Source organism: Protopterus annectens, chromosome 16.part0, assembly GCF_019279795.1.
Source record: "Protopterus annectens isolate FY-2018-M chromosome 16.part0, PAN1.0, whole genome shotgun sequence".
NCBI lineage: Eukaryota > Metazoa > Chordata > Ceratodontiformes > Protopteridae > Protopterus > Protopterus annectens.
In genome coordinates, this window is record NC_056750.1 from 650,868,144 (window position 1) to 650,886,121 (window position 17,978).

Below are 17,978 nucleotides of genomic sequence, written 5' to 3' on the forward strand. Positions count from 1 at the left end.
CAAACAAAAAAGAAAAGGACAGAAAAAAAGCTCTTTCTTGTTGCTACATGTTATAGAACATATGAAGTGCTAAAGCATACCTCAATCCTCATCAATCCCCACTCTGCTGGAATCCTACTCCGGGGTTGTTATGGCCTAAGTGCTGTACCTAGCACTTGTCTGCAGTGAAGCTGAAATACTTCCTCTACACCCACTCTAGCCAGTACTGACGAATCCTTCCTATGCCTCCCCCAATCGTCACTTGCAGCCCTCTATCTTTGCAACATTTCCAAAAAGTTTTAGCCTGCTCTCTGTCCCCTCAGATATGTCTGAGACAAACATACTAAAGAGCAGAAGGCCCAGAACAGATACCTGGATGGTGTGAAGGGGGCAGTTGTTCAGGTGCAATGAGGTAGGGGGCATGATCAGTAGCTACTGACTGGGTTTTAGTAACATACTTGTACACAGAAAAGGATGAAGCTGTAAATGTATGACATCATTTGCTACAATGTACATTTGTTTTTGTAACAAGCAAGCAGTTTACTACAGTTTAAAACAAAAGATATATATTTTAATTTGTTTTGCTCTTCCACGCAGACAGATGGGTAGAAAGGACCTTGCACCTCAATAAATGACTGCCAGGTCTCGAGGAAGTGTTTTTTTTTTTTTTTTTTGCACCTCAGCTTTGGGGCAATAGCACCAAGTGCGCAAGCTATGGTTCTGCTGGTGACTGCATCTCTACCTCTCTACTCGGTCATAAAACAGGATGAGGTTTGAGTGACATCTCTTTCTGAACATGAACTGAACCCATGTTGGTTCCTATCCTGTAGGAAGCTGTTCTCCAAGAAAGGATTTATCCACTACCCCTTTGGACAGTGATATTAAGAACACTGCTCTGTAGTTCCCCAAGTTATTTTGACTTCACCATCTTATGGCTGTGAACCAGAGTTGCTGTTGTACAATCCTGTAGTACTCCTACATTGGACAGTAACTTATGGAAGCTCTATGTCAGGGAGTCTATCTATCTGTCTGTTGCACTCTCCATTTTACACTTGCTTCCTCTGAACATGGCACCATTTCCTTCACCCCATCCTCTCTTGACCTGCTTGCCATCCTTGTGAGTTTTATACTACCTTTCTTGTGTTTGTATCATCCCCACAGAAGTCTTTGTTCCCCTTTGCTTGAATCCATGTGTATTACTTCTTCCAGTTCTTCTCCTGGTTTCTACTTCCTATACTACAGTAGGGCCATCTCCAATACTAGAAATGGAGACAAAGTTAGTGAGTAACTCATTAATGCAACTTTCAATATGGACAAGAGCACAAAATAGCAAACTACAGACTAGCCAGTCAACCCTGATGCCTGATCATTACATTGCACTCAGGTGCTGCTCTTCACATGTTAAGTGGTACTAAAAGATAAAGGACAACACTTGAGACAGAAAGTCCTAGCAATGTGCAAAAGAAAAAAAGGAATATTTATATAAACAAAAGAAGAAGGGAAAAAAGTGAGGTATCCAAGAACAGAGACAACATGAACTGAGCACAACTGCCTGGAAGAAATCATTAAGAGAAAGACTTCTGAGATTTACAACTTGTTTGGGATGTGAGATAGGGGACTGTCTCAGATTACTTGATGGTGAGAGTGGATGTAGGGTCTGCAGCAAAGCTAGCATATTTTGTGAGTGCGTGAGTTTAATACATGCTCAGATGCAAGTGTGTGTGTCTAAATATAGACTAATAAATAGATGTACATCGATACACTGAAAAGGCAAAACATTGAATGGCAGCTGATCAACCGAACTAACAAATCACCGATATTTTATACAGGGTAACTAACCACTTGGCCACCAGGGTGAACTTTGCCCTGTTCCCCAGTGTAGTGTGATCTCGGAGTTCGTATATTTAGTTTGGGGTGCTTTGGGGAAGCAAAGCCCCGCCACTTGCATGGCTTTAATTTACATAGTTTTTTTTTGTATTGTGTCCTGGTCGCCAGTGATTCGTTAGTTCAGTGGATTAAGTTTTCACTGAAGTCATCTAACTTATTTGAAATTTGGTTAAGTGTAATTTTGTTTAATCAAAGTAGATCTATTTATCTCTCTCTCTCTCTCTATATATATATATATATATATATATATATATATATATATGTAAAAACGAGAGGTGTAACAGTTGAATATCCGCTGCAGGGCAGGATTAGACAAAATAAACAAAATACAGCAATCATCTTGACTTGAATCATAAAGACTTCAATTTCTTTATTAAAATAATTACAAGATAAGCACTTTTGGGTTTTCAAAAACTCTTCATCAGGTCTAGCATCTACAACAATAAAAAGTGAATATAAAGCTCTTATCATCCAATCAAAATGAAACGTAATCAACACCAAAATATGATAATTTAGTATTAAAGTCACTGCTTAAACTTATAGCCAATCATCATTTCTAAAGAGTAGGACACCCAATTGAAATTCATAAAGTCATTACTGACATTAAGTCTAATTCATTGGTCTGACCTCTTCCATCACGGACCAATGACATAAATTCTTTGAACCTCCAATCAACTCTACAAAGCCACAGGTCTTAACCAATTTAATATTCTAAAGCACACTGGCCAACGAAAAACCACTCTTCATCCACATGATGTCACTCCCAATCCACGTCAACAAAGCATATGTTTCATTGGTTCAACACGATAATTTTCTACAGCTTCCAATCAAATCTATATAATGACAAGTTCAGTCAATTAAACTTAAAATTGGAAGTTGTGGAAAATTATCTCACTGAACCAATGAAACATATGCTTTGTTGACAGTAACTAATTAGCTAGCAACTATTAAATTGTCTTGCTAGAAGTCTGCTAGTGAAGCAAGGAGTTTGTAAACCTGTCTGCTGAGAACATTTTGTCAGTTTTAGGTTAGGAATCATGTTAGTTCTTGTAACATAAGTCTGTTTTACTATATGAACCCCCAGGAGGAGAGACACAGTCAGACTCAATTGTGTATTTAAAAAAGGAAACAGCAAGGTGCAAGTGCCTCACATGCTGACTACACAAACATGTTAATTGTGTGTTTTATGTTAGATTAGTTTGGTTATCTCAAGTGGCTCACATGCTGACTACAAAAACATGTTAACTGTTTGTTTTATGTTAGAGTTGTTCAGCTATCCCTGCGCATCTGCTGCTTAAAAAACACTTTTGTCACTGCAGTACCAGAGTCCCAGTGGTTTAGTGCCTCCACCATTGATATATTCTTTAAAGTCTCAGGTATCAAACTCTAAAGGCTAACCAGCTACTTAGAATGGTGGCATGAAGACAATGTGCACTTTCAAGGGTACCACAAAATAATCTTTTATTTTCAAGGCTCTTACTATTTGTACATAGACCGACATTGTGAAACAAGTATGCTGAGCTATGGCAGCTATGGGACAAGAACTAAAATTAATTTGTCTAGAATCTATTTATATTTCTTGTTGGAAGTGTTGATGGGAAACAGCCCTATACCATCGCATCTAATAAAAATTAATTTATCAAAAAGGACAAACTGGAAAAATATAGTGCACACTACAGATAATAGTTTGACAGCAACCATTATTTACTTTTTTTTTTTGTTTGTTTGCTTGCTTGTGTACATTTAATGACTGTATATGTCCATTTTATTTATTTATTTTATTTTATTTAACATTTGTTTACCGGGAAAGTCCGACTTGGAATGAAGCTAATTTTCAGCGGAGGCCCAGGGAGAAATGCTCCAGATGCATGTCTTTGGAATATGAGAGGAAACTGGAGTACCCAGAGGAAACCCACACAAATGCAGGGAGGACATGCAGACTCTGCACAGAAGGCACACCAGCTGAGAATTGAACCAGAGAACCTCTTGCTGTGAGGTAACAATGCTACCACTGCACCACTGCTCCATCTACCACTGTCTATCTGGAAAGTCCCTGTTTTCAATGGAGTCTTTGGAGAAAAGCTCCGGAAACATTAATGTACATGAAGTCAACAAACGTCAAGAACATTTTTGGGACATGACAAAAAATCATAGAATAAGATTAACAGCAGAGTGAGCTGACACAGTGATACACACCGTACATATACAGTACATATTAATCTGATGCAGTACTGACTGTAAATGTTACTTGAGAATATAGGTTGGTATTTATGCATACATGCCATATGACAAATATCTAAAGTAAGAAAATTAAACACACATAAAACTGTAAGAAACACCATTTTTCCAGAGTTAAGTTAATTGCTATAAGCATGACAAATACAGCTAAAGCATATACAGAAGGGATGTGCAAATAAGTAAGGACATTTACATAGATACAACCAGTAAATAAGCTTTAGATGTTTACCAAAAGATTAACAATAAACTATTAGTATACAAGTATTATAAAATAAAATTCCAACACAAACAAATGGCGCCAAAGGTAAACTATGTAAATAAGTATATGGACAATAAAGGGACCTGAAATACATTTTTCAGTAATAAGTGATAGGGTACTAAGCCATATCACAAAGGCAGTCACAGACAAATTTACAAAAGCAGGCTGAATGGTCTACACAGACAATGGAGCATTTAAAGTCAGCATGTACCATATTACATCGACAATTGATGATTCACAGTATGAATTAAAGCTCTTGAAGCACCACTAACAAACAGTGTATACAGGAAGGACTGGTGGACACTGCTGTTATTTACCAAAGTGCAATGGGCCCATGACTGATGCCTGTTGTACTCCACTAGTCAAATTCCTTATTCTCCTCTCACAACAACCCTTTGTATCCCACTCTTCAACATGCATCAGGCAAGTTCCGCAGTCCTGGTCCTCCCCTAAAGCCCTCCAGTTTCCCCTATCAACCATGTGTGTGAAATCAAGTCAAAGGCCTTGGCGAAGCCCAGACAGGTGAAGTCTTCATACACTCCACTGCCAAATGCACTTGTAACCCAATCAAAAAACAAAATCAGGTTTAAATGGCAGCTTCTTCAGGCCATGAACACTGTTGTCTCTTCTAGATTCTGTCCATGACTTTCTTTCTCTGTCACCATTATTGTTACAGTTTTAGGCCTGCAGTTCCCTGTTTTTTATCAACCACCCCCCCCCCCCGAATAAAGGTACCACATTTGCTTTCTTCTAGCCCTCAGGCATTTTTGTAATGGCTAACAGTCTGTTGAAGATCACCATCAGGTAATCTGCCAGCACACTGGCCAAATTTCTCAAGGGCTGAAGAGTAGTGCATCTTGTGCTGGTGTTTTATTAACTCTAAGGGTATCTAGTACTCTTTCCACCTCCTCCATCTCTACCCTTACCATCTGTCTCCTCCTGTCACTCTATGCCTGCTTCTCTGAAACCATAATGCCCCATCTGTTTTCCTTTGTGAACAATGAAACAAAAATCTTCAATAAATACCTTTACTTTGCCTTACTTCTCTACAATATCTCTGTCATCTTTGCTCAGACTGGTCATACCTATAATTTCCTTCCTCCTTTTTGCTATATGTCTAGAAAAGCCTTTGTTTCACTTCCTGATCCCTTCTGCCAACTCTCTTTGAGTATGCACCTTCACTACTGTGATCTTCTTTAGTGGTCTTCTTATCCCCATTATATTACAATGCTATCACCTCCCTACCCATTTCTTTTCACCTATATGTGTCCACTTTTAATCACTAATTGATAACTTTACATTTTTATACAGCAACATTGACTTTCCCTTCATTTTGTGTTTGCTTTGTCTTTAAACCCTTGGCAATAGTGCTGGATACTCAGTTACTGATTCATGTCACTGGTCTACTCCCTCAGCTTTTTCCTAGCTGAGTAACTCATATTTGCCCCCCCCACACCCTGAGGATGCTGTAAACAGCTCCCATAAAATCCCTTTCCTGTATCTCAATCTTTATACTCTTATCCCCTCCTCCTGTACACCACACATTGGCATGATTACTGCTTGCTAATAGTGTGTTTCTGGGAATCCCTGGCCCCTGTGTTAGTTACCACCGTATCCAGAATACTATAATTTCTTGTACAGTCCTTTGCAAACTGGCTGAATCCCTTACGGCCAAAGACCACAGCTAACTCCTAGTACTTCTGTGCACAGCTACTTCAGATTTTCAGGCTGTTCCTTACAGATCCAGATCCCCCAAGAATATTACTATCCTCCTCTTACCATGCACCTTTTCTTTCTCATTTAGTCTCTCCTCCTCCTCCTCCAAAGTATCAAGGGGATAACGTTTCAGATCAGTCATCCACCACTCTTCCCCACCTTAACTGCCAAGACACTTTTCTTAGGTTCTGACTCTGCTTGCTCACTTTCCCATTCATGGGGTAGTGTTCCTTCCCCCTTGTCTCCTCAAATGTGATGTCCACCTTCATGCAGCCTGCTATTACACCTCCATGCCTCCAGTGCATGTCATTCCTGATGAATCTGTACCCAAGAATCCCTACATTCCATTCTCTTTTGTCACACGTCCATGTTTGAATATCAGCAATGTCCACCTTCATCTCTTGCATTACTGACTCCAGCTCCACTATCTTCCTATCCAATCATTTTGCACTACGAAGCATTTTTGGCCAACCAAGTCCAAAGTCACCTTTGTTGGTTCCTCCACTATGTTTTGCATCAATTTTCACCTTCTATCTCCTGTCAGAATAACTAGCCCTGCTCTAAGTAGTGTACAAACTGCAAAATGCCTCTCTGACCATGAAGCACTAAACGACATTCTGTGAACAGCCACAAAAACTCCTTAAAGAGTCTTAAGGTTAACTCTGTCACTGCCTGCCAAACACAAAGCAGTTAGGAGATTGTTTCCATAACAGACATGCAAGACAAGTGATCTGCACTCAGAAGTGCAAGCATAAATGAGTGTTAGGTAATATGGACATTAAAACTTAAAGTATCTAAAACTCTTTTAAACCACTTCTGTAAGAGTGAATTTCCCCTGCAACCCTAATATGGGGACTGTGCCCCTCACACTCTTGTTAGTTGCATACAGTAAGGCCAAGATTGCTGTAGCCAGGACTAAGGGCACTTCTCTGAGATATCATTACCTGGATCTTTTTATACAATCAAACTGACTGTACATTAGGGATCATATGTTAGAGTACTGATCACTAATGGCTCACTTTTCTGCCTAGTATGCAGTAGGCCTTCTTGAGCTATAACTACAACTTACATACACTGACAAAATAACAAGGCAAAAAAAAAACACAAAAACAAAATCTAAAACATCGCAGTCCACAAAGTCTGCAGTCCAAGACTAATAAGGTCCAAAATACCCAAGGCATATGCAGTATCCTGATGTACCCAGAAATGGGTTCACAGGTAAATACTAGGCCATCAGTTTGCAGTCTCTTAAAAGCCTAGCAAATAAGCAGAGGTAAGAATCAAACCCTGTACCTCAGATCTTTAAGGTAAAGACCTTAACCATTTTGCCAAACAAACCCATGACTTTATTGTTAAAAAGACAGACATATCTCTCACCAGGCTTGGTGAAAAATTATTTCTGAAACATGTCTACAGGACTCTAAAACTAGAGATATTAGAACTTAACTAAAAAGACAACTGAACAAATAAGAATTAGCAAAACTGTAACTTAGCTAAAAAAGATTAATGGGTGAATATGCACTGCCATTCTTCAAAATGGAGTTAAAAGTCTGAAGGGGTCCACCCTTCTGAATATGTGTTAAATGACACTCTAATGTCCTCGGACATATGGGGTAAAAACTTCAGAATCTCAAAACCAGAAAAAACTTTTAAAATAACAAAAAAGGCACAGCTCAGGAAAAAGGTCTTTCGTTTAATACCAGGGCTTAAAGCGCTTTTCGTTTGCACCAAAGCAAACTACTTCAGAAGTGAAAAATTAGATACACACATCACATTTAAAACCAAAGTGGAAGTGACGTTTTAGACCACACCTTTAAAGCAACATTGTTGCTTAAAGCTATACACAGATACTAAGCATCAAAAACAGTAACATTGTAACTTCCAAAACCAAAAATGAAATAATTAAACTGATATAAATAAATATATGTGTATATATATATATATATATATATATATATATATATATATATATATATATATATATGAACCGATGATTTGTAATTTATACTAAAAAGGTAATATTACATTATATTACCTGACAATCAATGACGATTTAAAAAAACACAAAATTATATACACAATATAAGTGTTCAATGTGAATAGAATATCATAAAAAACATTTGTATGTTCAAACAAAATAATTACCAAAAGAACACCCTACTTTACAAAAAATAAAGTAAAGGTGTGCATATTAATGTACACATTCGTACAACTTCACTTGTTTTTAAAAACATCACATTTTAAAACATTTGAAGCATTCAAGACACTTTGAAATAGGGCAGAATGTTGAGATGACTGTGTTTAAAATAACTATGTGACACAAATGCCACTTTTCCATCATCTACTTAAATTTTTACATTTCAATATACAACTGATGGAACACGTCATTGCTCCCTGGGAATTTGTAGGGATTCAATTTTATCTGCCATCCAAGTTCAGGTTCTTCTAAACGAAGGGGGGTTGGTCCACCCCTTAAGGGTTGGAATACCTGATCAATTGCCATGTATGTGAATCCATGCCCGTGACATAAATAAACATGTTTTGCCAAAGCATTTTCCAATTTCTCTTTGGAAATTGCATATTGGTGTTCATACATTCTGTCACGGAGGCTATGCTCCATTTTCCCAATATAATATGCTGGGCAAATTTTAGATATAGCTAGATACACCACATTCTTAGACTGGCAGTTGAATCTGGAATTAACCTTATACTGAACTTGATCTATTGTAAATGAATTGGTGACTTCTATATGCCTACAAATACTACAGGATTCACATTTAAACATTCCTGTAACTCTCGGGGTGTCCCGACCATGTGTTTCCAATAATGTTTTGAGATTCCTCCCTCTCCTGAAGGTTATGTTGGGAGCATTACCTATTTTCTCTAACAGCAGTGGAGTAACTCTGAATAGGTTCCAATTCTTTTTTAAAATGTCAATCAACTAGTAACTATCACAGCTAAAGGTTGTAATGAAATTCAGACATGGTTCATTATTGTTAGTAATTGAACTACCGCCATTAAGTTGGATTGGGGTACCACCCCGAGGTGGGGAATTAAAATTGGGAGATGTATTCAATCCATGGGACTTGGCATTTAAAATAGGGGTATAAACCCTGTCAAGTCTCTTGAGACTAACTTCTTCTATAAGGCTATCTAATAAATGCTCAGGATAGCCACAGCCCAAAAACATAGATTTAAGGAACTGGCACTCAACCAAGAAATTGCTCTGTTGTGTAATAATACGTGCAGCCCTTACCAATTGGCCCTTCACAACAGAGCGTTTCTGGTGGGAAGGATGACAGCTCGAAAAATGCAGAAAGTCATTCGAGTAGGTAGCCTTCCTATGAATACTAGCCTCGAAGCAACCTTGAGTTCTATTTTTCACCAACCAAACATCTAAATATGCTTTTACTTTTGTGTTGAAGACTGAAGTAAATTGCAGAAAATCAGTGGTTTGGTTAAGGTACTCAACTAGTTCTATACTCACCTAGGAAAGACCTCTGAACAGGATGAACATATTGTCTAGAAAATGGGTGTAATGAACAATGTTACTTGCTATATCAACCTTTTGAAAGATGAACTCAGTATCCCAGTATGCCATGATGAGGTTATCAAAGCTACCCCCACACGGTGAACCCATAGCAACCCCAATCCTTTGTAAATAGAATTCCTGTCCAAACAAAGAAATTTTTGGTCAGAACCAGGTCAAGAAGTTCCATGACCAAACTAATTTCACTATTAGAGTCCCCTTTCCTCTTCAACATCAAAGAAATCTATTTGATTCCCACAGTATGGGGGATACAAGTATAAAGGTCCTTAACATCTACTGTTACGAAGTTGTACTCGTCCTTATACTCGATTTTATCCAACTCTTCCAAGAATGACCAGGAATCCCTGATTTCAAATAAATTTTTAACAAATTATCAATGAATTTAGCTATAGGGTACGTGGGGGAATCGCGTCCATCCACAAGTGGGTGCACAGGCAGTTCTTCCAAGCACTTATGTAACTTAGGGGTGCCAAACAAGTAGGGGTACCTCGGGTAGGAGATTGTTAAATAATTATATATATTCTGTTCAATCCTCCCCTCAATGAATAAATCATTGATGCAGTTATTGATAAGCTGATAAGCTTTATTAACCTCCGATCGTGAACTAGGCTGATAAGCTGGAGAGTCAAGGAGTGTCTTCATACATCTCTCATAATCACTATTATCAAAAACTGCAAGACCATCCCCCTTGTCTGGCTTACATACACGAATATTTTGTGACCTGATATAATGTAAATAATCCTTTTCCTCTTTTGTGGTGTTGAATTTAACTCCCTTCTTCCAACTGATATAAGGGATTTGCCTCACATCAAGCTCGCAAATCTGTTACAGATTATAGACTTTAAAGTCACCCTTGCAGTTGGTGACTATTGAAGGACCCACAGACACATGGTTAGCCATTTCACAATCACCACCATTATAGCCGGCCTGTAAGGAAACCTGGTCATCCACCTCTGATGACATAACATTGGGAAGTTGGATCACTTCCAAAACTAGTTCCTCCATTTGTTGTTTTTGTTCCTCTTGTTGAACTGTTGGGGTTGCTTTTGCTTCACTTTATGGGGTAAAAACACTCGAGCAGAAAAATTTTTCATTGACTTAACATGTCACCACAATACAAGGTATAAAATATTGTCTTTTAGTCAATGACAGACGTAGGACTCTTCCTAGTGACTGTGAAGGAGAAGTGTTACATGACAGATTTCTTTGGTTACATCAGCAATGCATTAATCTTTGTGAAGTAATCGTGCTGAGCAGGAAATTTCCATACTAGAGTGCCATTTTAAAGCTTCCCCAATTCAGAACCTGTCAAAATTGACACCCAATGAAAATGCACATACAGAGGTGATAATAACTTTACTATACCCAAGAAGTCTTAATAACAAAGTGAATAACCTACATTTCCTCTATCTGTAAGAAAAGGAAATCTGCCCAGTCCCTGAAATATTCTGTTCCACAGTAATATTTAAACCAGATTGGGAGGTAGTACCTCTTTCTCAGGGGTCATTTAGATGCTACAATATGAGAAGCCAAATGGAACTTGTACACATCCTAATCACAATTAAGAAGGACTACAATATCAGAAAATGCTATTAAGCCCAATCTAAGCTGACTAATGAATGTTAAAACTTCGAAAATGCAGCTCAAGAGGTAATGATTAGGGTTAAAGTAATAATAATGACAGAACTGAATTCCCGGAATAGTGAATAAAAAAACAAATGAACAAAATGAGAATATGCCCAGCTAATGACTAATAAACAATTTTCTTTCCTCTGTCCACTCATCAAATCTCACACTTTATGCTAACAGTCTTCTAGTTTTAATGTGGTCACAACTCATTTTGTATGCAAACTACATTCCATAATGATCCACATAGCATATTTGCCTGGTTCACAGTCCAGGATTAATCACATCTAAATCTAACTCAGTGATTTCTGGTACTACTAATAAACTTTTAACTGCCTCGACTTTTGTATCATTGACCCTGAAATAAAGTCTAGTAGCTCGCACACAGAATTACAGCTATGAGCTGTTAATAAGATGCTTCCCGTGGTGCAGGGTTTGATTCCCTCAGCCTACATTTGCACACTGTGCGCTCCTAGGCCGACTGAAAAAGGTACTTGTGGATTGGTGCTGTACCCCAGTTAACAAATACTATCAATCAATCAGTCAGTCAGTCAAACAATATATAAAACATCACTATAAGTTAACATGTACAAATAATTTGTCTTCCATTTTGACCTCTTTCTAAACTTCCAGAATCACATATTCTTTATCATATCCAAAGTCCTAAACCAGCGGTGCACAACGTCCAGCCCCAGGGCCAAATCCAGCCCTCGACGCAACATCATCTGGCCCCCAGAGAGTAACCAAAACTTTTTTAAAAAGTGAAAAAATGCTATGCCTTACTCTAGTCACGCAAACTTTCCAGCACATGCTTACTTACCTAATTCAGTGCAGTTGCGCACACCTCTAATTTTAGCTGCAGAAGTACCTATTCTTTGCTGTTTATGACTTGTAGTCTGTAAACAGTAGTAATTTTCTGCAAGAGTTTAGAATAGGTCACAGCTGCAAGCCAGAATAAAGTTAAATACAAAGTTGATATAGAAAACAAGCAATTTCATGACTGCTGTCTTAAGTAAAAATGCCAGTCACCTGTACCTATTGATAATTCGTAACAACTTATTATGTTTTGAGGTGGCCTGCAAATGCATTAAGAATTCATGTAGTGGCCCACTCCACAAAAAGATTGTGCACCACTGTCCGAAACCAAGTAAAACATACATGCAAACTTATTTGTCTCACAATGCTTGACATCTAGTTTGATACAGTTCAGAATGCACTTATCCCTAAACTTGAATATGCCCCTGCTACATTAAGTCTGGTTAACTCCTAAAAATATATGAAAATTTCAAAATGAATTCTCAAAATCTGCCATTTCATAACCATAGCAGAACCATTCAATCATTATTGCAACATGCTCCACACTATCAATATTCTCCATATTACTAAAATAACCTCTTTCTTCCTGAGTACCTCCATCTAGAAACTATTTTATCTTAACTTTTTCCCTTTACCCATTTACAATCAAGCTCCAAACTTTATCAGCCTCCTACTCCCTTAGATAACAAATTACAGAATATTAAACAATTTATCACCCGTGTTTCTACCTGTTTGCCTTGAAATGAGCCTTAACAAATCTTGAACTTGCTGTCTGAAACTCAGTACCATCAAATGGTAGGTCAATGTCAGTCTAGCAACTGAATGAATATAGGACTAAGGATATAAACTGTTAATGAGCTTCATCCTGTAGTCTTGGGTTTGAGTCCCTTATTTTCTGTTTGTTTACTGTGTGACTCTGAGCAAGTCATTTAACCACACCGTGCCTTCAGGCCTCCTACAAAAATGGGCCTTGACTGATTTGGACAACAGTTATCAAAGCATATAAAATATTACTTCCTTATGTGCATTCTGATTTGCCCATCAGCTCTACTACAAAGAGTCCTCCTAATGTTATTGCTTCTCTGAATGAACACTCCTCTATTAATACTTTTTTCCATGTTCTTTCTCTTTCCAGTTCCACTCTGTTCCATCCCTCCCTATTCACTAATCTAATTATATCTTCCTCTAGTCCTCCCTAGTCACCTTATTGTATATTATTAACTGTAAGCATTTTGAATCATCTGAACGTACTACACAATTCTATGCAGCTCTGCACCCTTTAGTGTTACTTACTGTGTCTTACTTACTTTTGGAAAACTTGCAAGCTATTACTCAATACTCTGTTAAACTTTATGCACACCAGCTTCTGTATATGTTGTTGATATAGCTCATGGGTGAAAAGGGTCATTATATCAGTTTATTAGCCCAGTCATTAAGTGTAAACTAAATAAAATAATTAACTGTCATGAAGCAAAAAGGCTTCCTTTACCTAAAGCAGGAAAAAAAGAAATGAGTGACTCCAAAACATGGGGGAGGGAAGAGATGGTGTTAGCTATGACTTTGACAGCTACAAACTTTGTTCCCTTATTCCAGTGGAATTTTTGAAGAAGAGATGACAGCACTGGATCAAAGATTAACCATGCATATAAAGTTACTTCATATTTCAAAGGCATTATATTCTTCACTGGGGAATTACAAAAAATTCCTTCAGTATTTCATTTTCACTCCTTTTTAAGGCTGCTGGGGAGATGATGTCTATAGGATAAATGCTAATGAGTATGTTATTCCACAGGTGCAGCAACAGTTAAGTGAAAAATAACACAATAAGATAAGGTGCACAGTGGCATGCAATAGGGTACTCAAATTGGTATCCCTTGCTTTGGAGTTTTTCTGTGATATCAAAGTAGGAAATGAATAGAGGATAGAAAAGTACCCGGATGACCACACTCAGCCTTGATCAGTGTACTGCTGTTACAATGGGGACAGTACAATCCAGTTACCAACATAATAACAAATGCTATGTGGGGCTACTCAATGGAAAATATTGCTTCTCAAAGTATTTTTTAATTTGCCCAGCCATTGAATATAAAGCTGCAATCTGTAGTTTTTGAACAAGCCACTTATTCTGGACAGAAAAAAAAAATACAGAGTCTTAACAAGAAATATCCTAGGGCTGGAAAATATGAAGTACTCCAAAACACTGTGTGAGCTATAAGTGTCAATTTGAAAATGTATGCATGAGGAGATAGCTTGAGAGGTATTAAGCTATAACGGGAATGGTCCATACAACAGAGACCACAGAAATGAACAATATAATAGTAAGAAATGTAAATGTTAACATAAATGTTACTGGTAATGATACAGTTTTAAATGTTTCAAATATAGTAAATTTGTCAGGTTGTGTTTTGACGCAAGAGCAATGCATAGTATTGAGCTTGGGATTAAAATTTATCCCAACATTTGTTCCACAGATTCATGTTTTTCAATAGAAACTTTTTAAATTTGTTCGTAAATTACATTTAAAATGTTTATTTTCTTGTAAAGTGGATACGAATAAGAATAATAATGATTTTGTTGATGAATCATCTAATGAAAGTTTCTTTTCATGTGAGGAAGAAAGTGAGCAGCAATATTGTGATGAATGGTTACTTGATTCGAATGCATATTGTTTATTGGATAGTTCTAGTATCCTAGTAGTTAGTAAATTCATGCCTCGTTTTCAAAGCCAGAACATTTCACATTTCCATTCTATAACTAGTTTTGAAAGAAGCAATATATGTGAGGAATTGGTTAGAAATAAGAAGTCCATACACTATAATTTATCTTATAGAGAATGGAAGGCTTTGTTAGAACTGCAGAATAATAAAGGGTTGGTAATTAAATCAGTTGACAAGGGCAGTAAAATTGTTATAATGAATGCTGTACAATATCATAGAATGTTTATGGAACATTTAGAAAATAAAAAAAATATATGAATGCAGTGATGACGTATACTTGATTAGGGCAATGGATAGATATAACAGTTTGTTACAGAAAGGCCTACGTTTAGGCTATTTTTCTAAAAAAGATGTGGAAACTAAATTGTCTGTTAATAATAAAGAACTGGCAATATTTTTTCGTTTCCGAAGATTCACAAAAATTTGCAAATACCTCCAGGTAGACCTATTGTTTCTGCCTGTAGGTATTTTTTACACAACATGGGCATGTTGTTACATGAGATATTGCTTCCCTATGTAAAAAAATAATTTGTCCTATATAAAAGTTAGTTTTGATTATTTGAAAAAAAATTACCGATTTGGAATGGAGTAAGGGAATGTATTGGATTGTACTGGATGTAAAAAGTTTGTATACATCCATAAAACATAAAGATGGTATAACTGCTATTTTGCATTTTTTAGGGGACAATCCTTGTTCTATCTTTATAACAGAAATGATAGAAACTTGTTTGGTGAATAATTTTTTTTATATATAACCAACAGATTTATAGACAAAAGGAAGGTACTGCCATGGGGGCACCATTTGCCCCCATGTACGCAAATTTATTTATGTCATATTTTGAAATAACATTTCTGTTTAAAGAGGAATTTATGAAAAAATATGTCAAAAATATTTTCGTTATATTGACGATTTAATTTTTATATGTGAAGGAGGTACAGAAAATATTAAAAAGTTCATATTTGATTTACATCAAAACCCTTTTGATTTTAGTTTTGATGGCTTGCAGCAGGGAACTAAAGTTAATTTCTTGGATTTATAATTAGAAGGGAAAATAAATGTCACAACTGTGTCAAGGGTACATAGGAAGTTTGAGGATGGCAATCATTTTTTACATGCATCCAGTTGCCATTCTCCCCATACAAGAGATGCACTCCCTTATACTGAGTTTTTAAGATTATCCAGGATTTGTAATGAAACAGAGATTCTGGAAAAGGAAATTTGCAAGTCTATGGAGATTTTTATAAAGAGAGGGTTTGATGTTAATAGAATAAAGGAGGCTAGTCAAAAAGTATATAACAAGAATAAAGATTTCAATGGGAAAAATAAAGGAAGAAAAAAGCTGAATAAGTTTCAATCGGATCGAATTCAGCAGATTTATTTTGTATCTATGTACAACATAAGAAGTTCCGAAATATTTGAGATGTTAACTCATTATTGGAAGTTTTTGTTGAAGGATGACTTTTTGTCTGGTGTCCTACCGAAATACTTTTCTAAAGCATACGAAAGAGGTAGAAGTATAAAAAATATGTTAGCACGGAGACGTTTCAGCATGCCAAATTGTGTAGTACCTAATTGTTTATTTCAACCAGGTACATTTAAATGTGGTAAATGTTCAGTGTGGCCACATATTGTTAATTGTTTCAAATACATTAATAATGTACCTTTTACATCTAAGGAAACATTCTCATGTGAAACTAAGGGGGTAGTGTATGTTTTAAGCTGCCCCTGTAATATGTTTTACATGGGGGAAACAAAGAGAATGTTCCGCTCACGTTTTATGGAACATATTAAAGACATTAAAATGGAAGGAAAGAAAAAATGATTGCTGCTCATTTTATAGAACCACTTAAATGTGACTATTCATTGTTAAAAGGATGTGTTTTGTAACAAATCGTTTCTTTTTATGGAGACGACAATATTTTAAATGATAAACTTTTATATAAAGAAAGCATTTACATCTTGAAATTCAATACCATGGTCCCTAAAGGACTTAACGGTGAAATTAATTGGAGATGTTTGCTTTAAGAAATAATTAAATTTATTTAATTATTTTATTGTTTTATTGTTTAATTATTATTAAAATGTGTATTTAAATAGTATTTGTGATTGAATCTGTATTCCATGAAGGTGTTTTTACACCGAGGCGCTAGAATAAATCTGTGCTTTTTTATGTTATTATTTTCAAGACTCTTGTGAAGTTTATTCCACTCGGATTTTGGTTGTTTATTATAAAGAAAAGGTAATTTAGATGGAGTGGAGGATGTCAGAGATAGAAAAGATTTATCTAGGAGGAGAGGTACAGTGGCAGATCTAGGTATTCCTGAAATGGAAACATCTAGGTTTAGAAACTACTCCTTTACCCCTTACTTCCAAGGTTTAACAACCCCGAAGTTACTGTTGCATCATCCTTTGATGTTTAGTGGTGTTTTGAAGTTTTTTTTTTTTAAATGACTATCACAAACTGCCTTTAAAATAACTATGGAATCCTAATGACAAAATACTGTGACCACAAAAGATATTCCAAATGAAACAATTTAAAAATAATGAACATGCTTATTTTTTTTTCTAAAAAGACAAAAACAGGCTGAAAATTTAATGCTTGCTTCTTGGCAAACATAAGTGAAAATGTTTAAAATGTTTGTGTAAGCATGGAAGCTACTCAGTGTATCATTATTTGCAAAGTGCATCATGTCATATTAAATACATACATTTCCACTGACAATTTTATAAACAGGCAAAAGCAGAAAAAAAGCAGTTTCTCTGTCAGAAACAGGCATATAAACACTACTCTGCTGCCACATGATAATATGTGGTGAGTAAGGGTGTGGTTTCTCAATCTGCGCTGTTACAAAACAATTAATATATAAGGGAAAACTGGCCTAAGGGCATATGATAAATGCCAATACTGCTCTGGATAATAAGCAACATCTGCCATACACAAATAAGCTTTACACTGCACAGCTGCAGATCAGAGTTATAATCTCTATCTCCAAGGATTTAATCCATCTCATACTGAGCCCAGTCCCTTCCAGCACAATCTTAACAACAGTAATTGAAAGTTTTCCAACAGTATTTTATGTCTCCACAAACACACACACACACACACACATACACTGACATACATATACAAATAGATACCTTCCAGAAATGGAGGAGGATATATGAAAACTCTAGTGTACCAATACCTTT

The 17,978-nt window shown here is 36.4% G+C and overlaps 1 protein-coding gene across 1 annotated transcript in view; it reads right to left on the bottom strand.

Moving 5' to 3' along the window:
• Positions 1 to 17,978, bottom strand: part of LOC122790993 (AP-1 complex subunit gamma-1-like) — a 170,393-nt gene that overhangs the window by 77,585 nt on the left and 74,830 nt on the right. The window lies entirely within an intron of this gene.